The sequence below is a fragment of the Capricornis sumatraensis genome, chromosome 3 (genome assembly GCF_032405125.1).
Source record: "Capricornis sumatraensis isolate serow.1 chromosome 3, serow.2, whole genome shotgun sequence".
Classification (NCBI taxonomy): Eukaryota; Metazoa; Chordata; class Mammalia; order Artiodactyla; family Bovidae; genus Capricornis; species Capricornis sumatraensis.
The window spans coordinates 10,363,895-10,373,823 of NC_091071.1; the positions used below are offsets into that span (position 1 = coordinate 10,363,895).

At 44.5% G+C, this 9,929-nt stretch overlaps 1 non-coding gene across 1 annotated transcript; it reads right to left on the reverse strand.

Moving 5' to 3' along the window:
* Positions 1-9,377: 9,377 nt before the first annotated feature.
* TRNAG-GCC (transfer RNA glycine (anticodon GCC)) lies at positions 9,378-9,450 on the reverse strand. The gene has a single exon. It is a non-coding gene; the product is annotated as a tRNA-Gly (tRNA).
* Positions 9,451-9,929: the final 479 nt, after the last annotated feature.

The following is a 9,929-nucleotide window of genomic DNA, read 5'->3' on the forward strand; positions in this document are numbered from 1 at the left end:
GTCAATGTTTTGGACAGTCCTTAGATAGTAAGCATCGATTTTTACAATCCTCTGATAGTAAGTATCATGCTGCTGGAAGCTTCAGAAGCTGCCACTCCCTGCTCAGATATTTCATAACAGCACCATGACCACAATTAGCCATGGTTTTGCACACAGAGCTTTGCAAGCTTGGTACCCACTGCTAACAGACTAGTTTCTCCCTGTCCCTGTGATCTACTGGCTCCAGCTGGGTGCCACCTTCAACATCCCCTCCCTCACCCCCTTGGAAATGAACCATCGCTGTCAATTTCCTGTCCAGAGTGACTTTCAGAGACATGCCAGGGAGCTTTTATTGAAGTTGGGAAATTGGAAAGCATCTCAATTTCTCTTGCACCAAGATTTTATTATTTCCTTTGAAGTGAATTTTCAAATACACCAGACTCATCTCAGTTCAAATGGAAGTATGAAAATGCATGTAAAAATCAAAAAGAAGAGCTTTTTCTGGCTGTCTCCTGTTTTGTATCGTCCATGTCCTTGCCTGCCTGCCTTGCATTTGTTAACAGAAAGATCGTCTCTGTCCATGCACCAGCAGATGGCCAAACAGAGGACCAGATTCCTAGGGAAAAATTGCTCTGAGATTTTTAAAGTCTTATTTCTTTTTTCAATTTTAGCTATTCATCCTTCAGAGGCAGAGGTCACCCTAATAAAAGCCTTCTGAGTTTTATGAACATTTTTCTGTATATTCTACAATGAACATATATTACATGTGTGTGTGCTAAGTTGCTTCAGTCATGCTTAACTCCTTGCAACTCTATGGACAGTAGACTGCCAGGTTCCTCTGTCCTTGGGATTCTCCAGGAAAGAATAACGGAGTGGGCTGCCATGCCAACCCTCCTCCAGGGGATCTTCCTGACCCAGGGATCAAACCCACATATATCTTAGGTCTCCTGCATTGGCAGGTAGGTTCTTTACAAATAGCACTCACCTGGGATGCCCACACATATGACATTTATAATCAAATAAAACAAACTACTTTTATTTATTTTTGGCACACCAGGAGCATGTGGGACCTTAGTTCCCCAACCAGGGATTGAACCTGTGCCCCGTGTGTTGGGAGCACAGAGTCTCAATCACTGGACCATCAGGGAAGCCCCAAACAACAAGCCATTTTAATCACATACCATAGGTCTCAGCTATGGGGAACGGGATAATAAAAATAAAATTATCTTGGGCTTGGAAGTAACATTTAAAGTCTTCAAAAATCCTTCCCGGGACCTCCCCAGGGGTGCAGTGGTTAAGAACCCACTTGCCAATGCAGAGGACATGGGTTCAGTGCCCGCTCTGGGAAGATTCCGCATGCCCTGGGCAATGAAGCCTGGGGGCTACAACTACTGAGACCCCACCCTAGAGCCCGCGCTCTGCAACAAGAGAAGCCACAGCAGTGAGAAGCCCGTGCACCGCAACTGGAGAAGGCCTGAACAGTCACAAAGACCTAGTGCAGCCAAAAAAAAGAGAAGATTCCTTCACAGTAACAGTGATCCTTTTTAGGGAAACTCCAGGAGGCTTAGGGGTAAAGAATTTGCCTGCCAATGCAGGAGACACAGGAGACTCGAGTTCGATTCCTAAATTGGGAAAATCCCCTGGAGGAGGGCATGGTGACCCACTCCAGTATTCTTACCTGGAGAATCCCACGGACAGAGGATCGAGCCTGGCGGGCTATGGTTCATAGGGTCGCAAAGAGTCAGACACAAAGCCACTGAAGCGACTTAGCCTGCACAACCTAGAGAGCTGGCCAAATGTGAAGACACTCCACAAAGCCCTCTCCAACGCTGATGCTAGAGGAAGTGTGATGTTTTGGGAAAGGAGCACAGCTTCTGTTCCCTCTCCCGAAGGAAAGCTACAATGAACGTCACTGTGAAGTCCGTATTTTTGCACCGTCTCCACAGCAGGCATATTTTATCAAAAAGGAACTGACACTTGGCTGTCAGCTGGGTTCATATACAGGCTTGAAAGTGCCGATCTGCCAAGACGGGGCTGATTAGCCAGGCTCGTGGTGTCAGGAGAGTAGAGAGTATATTTCAGAGGAACAGGAATCAGTAAACACTACCATCTCGCTTCTTCTATCCCTGTGCACACACGGACCCACAGTTAAAACTGGCCATTATCTTGTAAGTAAAATGCTTTCACAGCAAATGCTTTATATTATTATCATATCAATCAGTTTCTCTGCCTCAACCTTGTGATAAATCTCGGCTTTTATTTCTTTTTTTTTTTTTTTCGGCTTTTATTTCTAATCAGTTCAGTTCAGTCGCTCAGTCATATCCAACTCTTTGCAACCCCGTGGACTGCAGCATGCCAGGCTTCTCTGTCCATCATTGACTCCTGCAGCTTGCTCAAACTCATGTCCATCAAGTCAGAGATGCCATCCAACCATCTCATCCCCTGTCATCCCTTTCTCCTCCTGCCTTCAATCTTTCCAGCATCAGAATCTTTTCCAATGAGTCAGCCCTTCCCATCAGGTAGGCCCCCTTTAATCTAATTCACTGTGGTTTGATTAAATAGAGTTAGTGAAAAGCCAGATGAAATGATATGATTGAAAGCATCCACTCAAACCTCACCAGTGCTAAATATTGTGTCAAGCACAAAGATCCTACCCGCTAGGCCAGCATGCTGTGCATTCTGTAATCTGAAAGTGACCAACATTTCCAACCACATCTTCTGTAACTTGTATTTTACATTTAAAGGCATCTGTTATTTTATTGGACCACACTTCTTATTTTCTTCTAGGAAATATGGTTAGTATTTCATTCCTCCCACTATTGCCTCCTCCAAATGTTCCTTCCCAAGTCCAAATATATGGTTATAGAAGTGACATTCTTACAAGTTCTGCATTTTTACAAATTTCCTCTTCTCTGCGCATGAAAGTTGGTACAACCTGAGCTGGGCACTTGCAGGGAATTTTAGAATTTGAACCAGAGTCTGACTTCCTCCTTGGTAACAGACATGGGGGATGCTAATAGGAGAGCCAGCACCCTGGTTCCCACCACAAGGAGAAAGACAGGGAAAGTGACAAACTGGGAGAATCAGAGATGGGGGTGGTGAGTGTAAGTGCTGGTGGTTTTTAAGCCACTTGTCCCCTTTGTCATTGCAACCACCTATACCTCTGCCCATGCCACAGTTTCGTGGACGTTTACTATTAAAAAAAAAAATTGGAGTATTGTTGATTTACAATATTGCATTTCTATTGTACAGCAAAGTGAATCAGTTATACATACATCAACTCTTTTTTAGACTCCTTTCCCATGTAGGTCATTGTACAGTACCGAGTAGACTTCCCTGTACCACACAGCACATCCTTATTAGAACCTGCCTGTCAACAAAGGAGATTTAAGAGAGGCAGGGTCGATCCCTGGGTTGGGAAGATCCCCTGGAGGAGGGCATGGCAACCCACTCTAGCGTTCTTGTCTGGAGAATCCCATAGACAGAGGAGTCTGGCAGGCTACAGTCCATGGGGTCACGAAGAGCTGAACACGACTGAAGTGACTTAGCATGGCATGGCATGGAGTGTATATGTGAATCTCAATCTCCAAATTTATCCCTCTCCCCCTTACCCTCTGGTAACCAAAAGTGTGTTTTCTACACTTGTGACTCTGTTTCTGTTTCATAGATAGATTCATTTGCACCCTTTAAAAAAATTCCATATATAAGTGATATCATATGATATGTCTTTCTCTGTCTGACTCACTCTACTCATTATGAAAATCTCTAGGTTCATCCACGTTGCTGCTAATGGCCCTATTTCATTCTGTTATATGGCTGAGTAATATTCCACTGGATATATGTACTGCATGTTCTTTAGTCATTTCTCTGTTGATTGACATTCCAGTTGCTTCTATGTCCTGGCTATTGTAAACAGTGCTGCAAAGAATACAGCGGTGCATGTGTCTTTTTGAATTATGTTCTCTTTGGCTGTGTGCATTACTATTCATTTCCTTTTTAACCTAAGCTATGCTAAGTTGAGTTTTCAGTCACTTGCAACCAAAGTAATTCCAATGAATTTACTCGGCGTGTGCTTTTCCACCCATTTGCCTGCTTTGTAATGGCAGCCCTTGTTTCCAGCTGAAGTGGTCGTGCTCTCTTCTGCTCCACGGCGTTCACTGTTACTTGATGACAGTGATGTTGTCTCATAATAAAGCTCTACTTGCACGTGTTGGATCTCGCCTCTTATCCTCCATTAATTGTAAAATATCCTAAGAGCAGAGATCGTGTGGTCAATGGTTTGCTCATCCTCGTAAGATCCAGCACTGGACTGTGATGGGAGAAGGAACACTCCTTTAACTTTTTCTTGAGCTGTGTTTCCATCTGATTCCTCCAAGCCATGGGAGCAGACTTTGGGAAGTAGCTAAGTTACCCAATCAAGCAAATTTCGTCTGACAGCACTGTGTTCTAAGCATGAGTTTCAGTTCCTAGAATAGGGACTTTCCCCACAGTAAAGCTGCTTGACATTATTGCTGTTCAGTCATTAAATCATGCCCGACTCTTTGCGACCCCATGGACTGCAGCATGCGAGGCTTCCCTGTCCTTCACCAGCTCCCAGAATTTGCTCAAACTCATGTCCACTGAAGTTGGTAATGACATCCAACCACCTCATCCTGTGTTGCCCCCTTCTCCTCCTGCCCTCAATATTTCCCAGCATCAGCATCTTTTCCAATGAGCTGGCTCTTGGCATCGGGTGGCCAAAATATTGGAGCTTCAGCTTCAGCATCATCAGTCCTCCCAGTGAATTTTCAGGGTTGATTTCCTTCAGGTGTACAGCCCCTCTTTTAAATTCTTGCTCCAAAAGGCGTGCCAGTCATTCATTTTTGCAAAGCAGCCTCACGCATGGGCACTCTCCCATCTTTCTGAGTCTCTGTGAGCTCATGGAATAATACTACTAGCAGGTCATCCAAATAGTACTCCTCACTGAATTTGGGGCCAGGATCAAAACTAACAAGAACCCACAGTCTGTGCAATTTGCTACCATAAGAATCATCAAAATCCCACAGCTGGAAAGATCCATAGTACAAACTAAACATATCCCATGCTTTTACTCAGGTTTTTCCTTACTCTGGGGATGGTGGCATCCATCCCAACCCTTCTTCCCTGACTACTCAAATATTTATTGTTTCTCAAGTTCCCTTCGGCATTCTCTCTGCCCCCACCACTGGAGGTATTTTTGCCCCCCTTCTGGCCCTCCTCAGCACCCTCCTTCTCCCTCTCATAGCGCTTGTTGATTGAGAGCATGCACCCCTCTTTGCATTACATTTGTACTGCCCAAATCTCTCTTCCTGACTAAGGTGTTGGCTAAAGCTTGTTCTTTTTGGGGCCCTATCTCCCAGCATGGAGCCTGGCATAGGTTAGGTGCTCAGTCAATATTTATTGTAGGCATCCTTCCCTGTAATTACATGATGACAACAGGAAATATTTATCTTCTGGAAGCTAGGTAAAACTGAACCTGATTAAGCAAGGCCGACAGGAGTCTGGGCAACTCCTGTGGCATTCCAACGGAGGAAAAATTCATAACTTATCTCAGCAAACACTTATAACACCGGTGGAGTTTGTTCAGTGGTGATAAATGTATTTGTATTGTCACTTCATCTTCATTGGCTCTTTGTTCCTCTTTACTGGATTGCAAAATTCTGGAGCAGATAGAGGCTATTTCCTTTCTTTACATCTTCACTGTGTCTAATGTAAGATAATGAACAGGGTGGACAGGTCTTAAGTGATTGATTCATTGACTGACTCGGTCAATAAACGTTTTCTCAGCTTTCACTGACTGCCAAAGATGTGAACCAGGGCCTTTCGGTCCAGTTCCAGAGACTGTGTTTTATCACGGCTTCTTGTTTATGAATTTGAATCAACATGAAAACATTAATCAGGTCAATATGGGAACAAAGCAAAGGGTGATGAATTCTGCCCTATGAAATGCCTTCCAGCAGTAGGGTTTTTTTTTTTTTTAATATATAGACCATTTTTAAAGTTTTTATTGAATTTGTTACAATATTGCTTCTGTTTCATGGTTTCTTTTTTGGGTTTTTTGTTTTTGTTTTTGTTTTTTTTTTTGGTTTTCTGGCCCTGAGGCATGTAAGATCTTAGCTCAACAACCAAGGATTGAACCCACACCTCCTGTATTGGAATGCAAAGTCTTAACCACTGGATTGTCAGGGAAATCTCAGGAAGGGATATCTAAGCTTCATTTTGCAAGTACATTGGCCACTCAGAGGAGAAAAGACTTTAGGTGGATGGTCCTCTGTGGAAATGTTACAATGTCCAGGCTAAATACCCAAAGCATGGCAAAACCAACCCAAAACATGCCTTACATGCTCCAGAATGGGTCTCAACTCTGAATATAGCATGACAAAGTAGAGACAGCCAGCTACAAAGCATGGGATGTTGGGTTCTGGGCCAGCAGTGCAACTGCAAGAAAGTCTTACCCCCTCTCTGAGCCCGAGTTTCCTCATCTGTAAAATGAGTATGACAACCCTAACCAAATGAAAACTCAACTATGAAACTCCGCCATAGTCTATAAAAGAGGTCCAGTTTTTGCTCTGGTGCAAATATTTCACTGGGCTTCCCAGGTGGTTCAGCCGTGAAGAATCTGCCTGCCAATGCAGGAGACATGGGTTCGACCCCTGGGTTGGGAAGATCCCCTGGAGAAGCAAATGGCAACCCACTCCAGTGTTCTTGCCTCAGAAATCCCATGGAAAGAGGAGCCTGGCAGGCTACAGTTCACGGGGTCAAAAAAGAGTCGGACACAACTTAGCAACTAAACAACAAGTACTCCACTGGCATTTAACATTCCTCACAACCCACTGCTGTAGTCTCCCTTTCTTCCTCTCCTTCAAAGAGCTCATTGCTTTCATGATGAAAGATAAACGGCAGCCCCACCGCTCACCCAAGGAGCAGTGGACAGAGCAATGGTGTGGAAGAAGCAGTTAAAATATAAAATAATAGCAAGGGGCTGAAATGGCCCCTGACTGCCCATTGCTGCTCTAGTTTTTATAGTCCATTAAAACCTACAATCACTGTAATGTTTATGCATTATTGGGGAGATAAATTGCATCATTTTCATTTTGCAATTTAAATGTAATTATGATCTTACTAATGACTTAAACCTGAATTTGCTAGACTATCAGTTTTTCTAACCCTTGCCAAAATTATAGGTAATTACTTAAGGCTTACAATAATTATAAGTCCATCTCTTAAATAATTAATGTGCACTTTCGTGGTACAAAACAGCTAGTAATCAAACGACCTCCGCTTACACTGCAAACCCATGCAATTAGGCCTATTGTGTAGGTCTGTGGAAATATACCCATTTGCAAGAGTCCCTTCAGCTGGCAAGCTAAAACAGAGCTGCCGTGGATTTTAGCATCAAGTAAGGGAGAAATCCCTGGCTGCCACAAGATGAGAAAAAGGAAGTGATCTGTGAAGCCGTAGGAAGTTCAATATTAATCGACACAGTACTACTGAAACTTGTGGGTTTTGGGCTGAGGAAGGGGAGAAAAGTGAGGGACCCCGTCAGGGCTGGACTTGGAGAAATAGGGAATGATCTATTAATGATTTTCACAAAGAAACTAAGTGTGGGGGTTTGGGGGGCTATCATCTGCATTTTGTTCCCTTTCTTCTTCTTTAGGGAGCTTGTTAATTCCATCACACAACATAGGATAATCTGCTGAGTTACAAAGATCCCACAGGGATTAATAAGGTGATATTTTTTGCCCTTGAGGAATCAGCCCTCTACTGTGTATTACAAGACAGGCAAATAGAAAATTAGAACATACTCTGATAAGTGTTACAATTTTCCACAGAGTACTAGTAGATAGACAGGAATACTAGTAGACAGACTAGATAGCATACTAGTACTAGTAGAGAGACTAATAGATAAACCTGGCATGCTGCAGTCCACGGGGTCACACAGTTGGCCATGACTGAGCGACTGAACAACAGCTGGTAGATACGGGAACGCTGAGCCACGAATGGTGTTTCTCACTACAGTAAGTCCCCTGCATACGAGAGAGTTCCATCCCAAGTGCAAGTTCGTAAGGCCAAAATGTGTTTGTAAGTCCATCAAAGTTAGCCTAGGTACCCAACTAACCCAGTAGGCTATATTGTACTGTATGGTAATAAGTTTATAATACTTTTCACACCTATGGAATGCAACGTGACACGGGAGACCCTGTTCTTCTGAAGAAAAAAAAAAAATCACTTATACTCAAGTAGTGAAGAGATTGAATTCCAACCTAAGTCTTCCCCTCAAGGCTATGTCCTCCTAGGAAAGTCTTTTTCTCTCTCTGGCTTCACTTTTTCTAAATTAGGAATTAAAGGCTCCAGTCCTGGCGTATTTTGATTCTAAGATCTGGCTCTGCACACCAGGACCTCCAATCAATGGTGAGAGATTCATGTTTCTTGACTATGATTAGCAGCTTAGTAAAAACCACACACCTTTTGCACCAAGGAGATGTTATACCTCCCCATCCTGCCATGGGAGGGATGCTGGCATGGAGGATGGCCCGAAGTCTGCCGTGTCTGAAGAAGCCACCCAACAGCATCTCAGTTGCGGAGCCCACCCGCCCAGCCCCCCTCCTCAAAGCAACTCTGGCGGCATCTTCTGCACAAACAGCAGCCCCAGTGCCTGCTGTGCTTCAACGCTTGATAGATTCCACCTCCGTGGACAATAGGGCTTCACATGGGCCCCAGTGAAGTTTACAAATCCGAGGGAAGAACCCTGGTCCATGATGTCAGCTTCACACTACATCGCCCTCCAGCAAAGGGCCTGGCTCAAAGGAGAGCACAGACTCTGTTGCCAGCTATGGCAGAAGACTGTCCCCGAGGCAAGCCAGATTTCTCATTACTTAGCAAGTCACTCCACAGTGGGACTCGAGCCCCCTTGAATCCACAGTGTGATGGCATAGCAAGACCCGTTGAGCACCTCCCTGTTTACTTGGGTGAAAAACACATCCCTGGCAGCTCCAGTCCCACCCAAACTCACATCAAAGACTTGGAAACCCCTAGCTTGGCATACTCCATCCTTTAGCCAGTGGGACAAGGGCTGAGAGCAGGTGGAGTCTGGCGGCAGACGGGGGACCCCCAGCTGCAAGAGGGCTTTCCTGTGATCGCTGTAGTTTTTTTTTTTTTTTTCTTTTTTGCTGTACCAGGTTGTCTTTGCTGCCCGGGCTTTTCACTGGTTGTCGCAAGTGGGGGCCACTCTCCAGTTGCAGGGCACGGGCTTCTCACTATGGTGGCTTCTCTTGTTGCTCTTGAGGACTGAGGTCTCAGTAGTTGCAAGTCCTAGGCTCTGGAGCACAAGCTCGGTAGTTGCAGCACATGGGACTTAGTTGCTCCATGGTGTGTGGGATCTTCCCGGATCAGGGATCGAACCTGTGTCTCCTGCATTGGCAGGCAGATGCTTTACCACTGAGCCACCAGGGAAGTCTACGATCACTACACACTTACACCCTAATTTCCTCCCTGGATGACGATTCTGGTTTCTCACGACCAGAGTGTCACTCAACTGTGGGCAAAGCTACAGACCTTTAGATGATAGAGAGAAAGTATGACAAAGTACAGCAGGATTCGGAATCAAATGGATTTGGTTCCATTCCAGCGACAATACTCTTAGCTCTAAGGTCTTGGGCAAGTTATGAAGGTATTTCTTGGTCTCAGTTTCTCAGTATGAGAGATGGGGATGATAATTTTCTAGGGAAGTTGTTATAAACAGCAGTAATGGTTCTTAAAATGTTCACAGAATCGGTCTTAATGCATGCGAAGTGTAAAAAAAATCATCATGTCTAAATCTAGACATTTCAGGAACTGTTTTCAGGTCATCAAACAGGGATTTCATGCCCCCTTCTTGGAACCTCTGAGGGTTTTACCATTGCCTTCCAAGTACTGTTCTTCTGTAACCAACA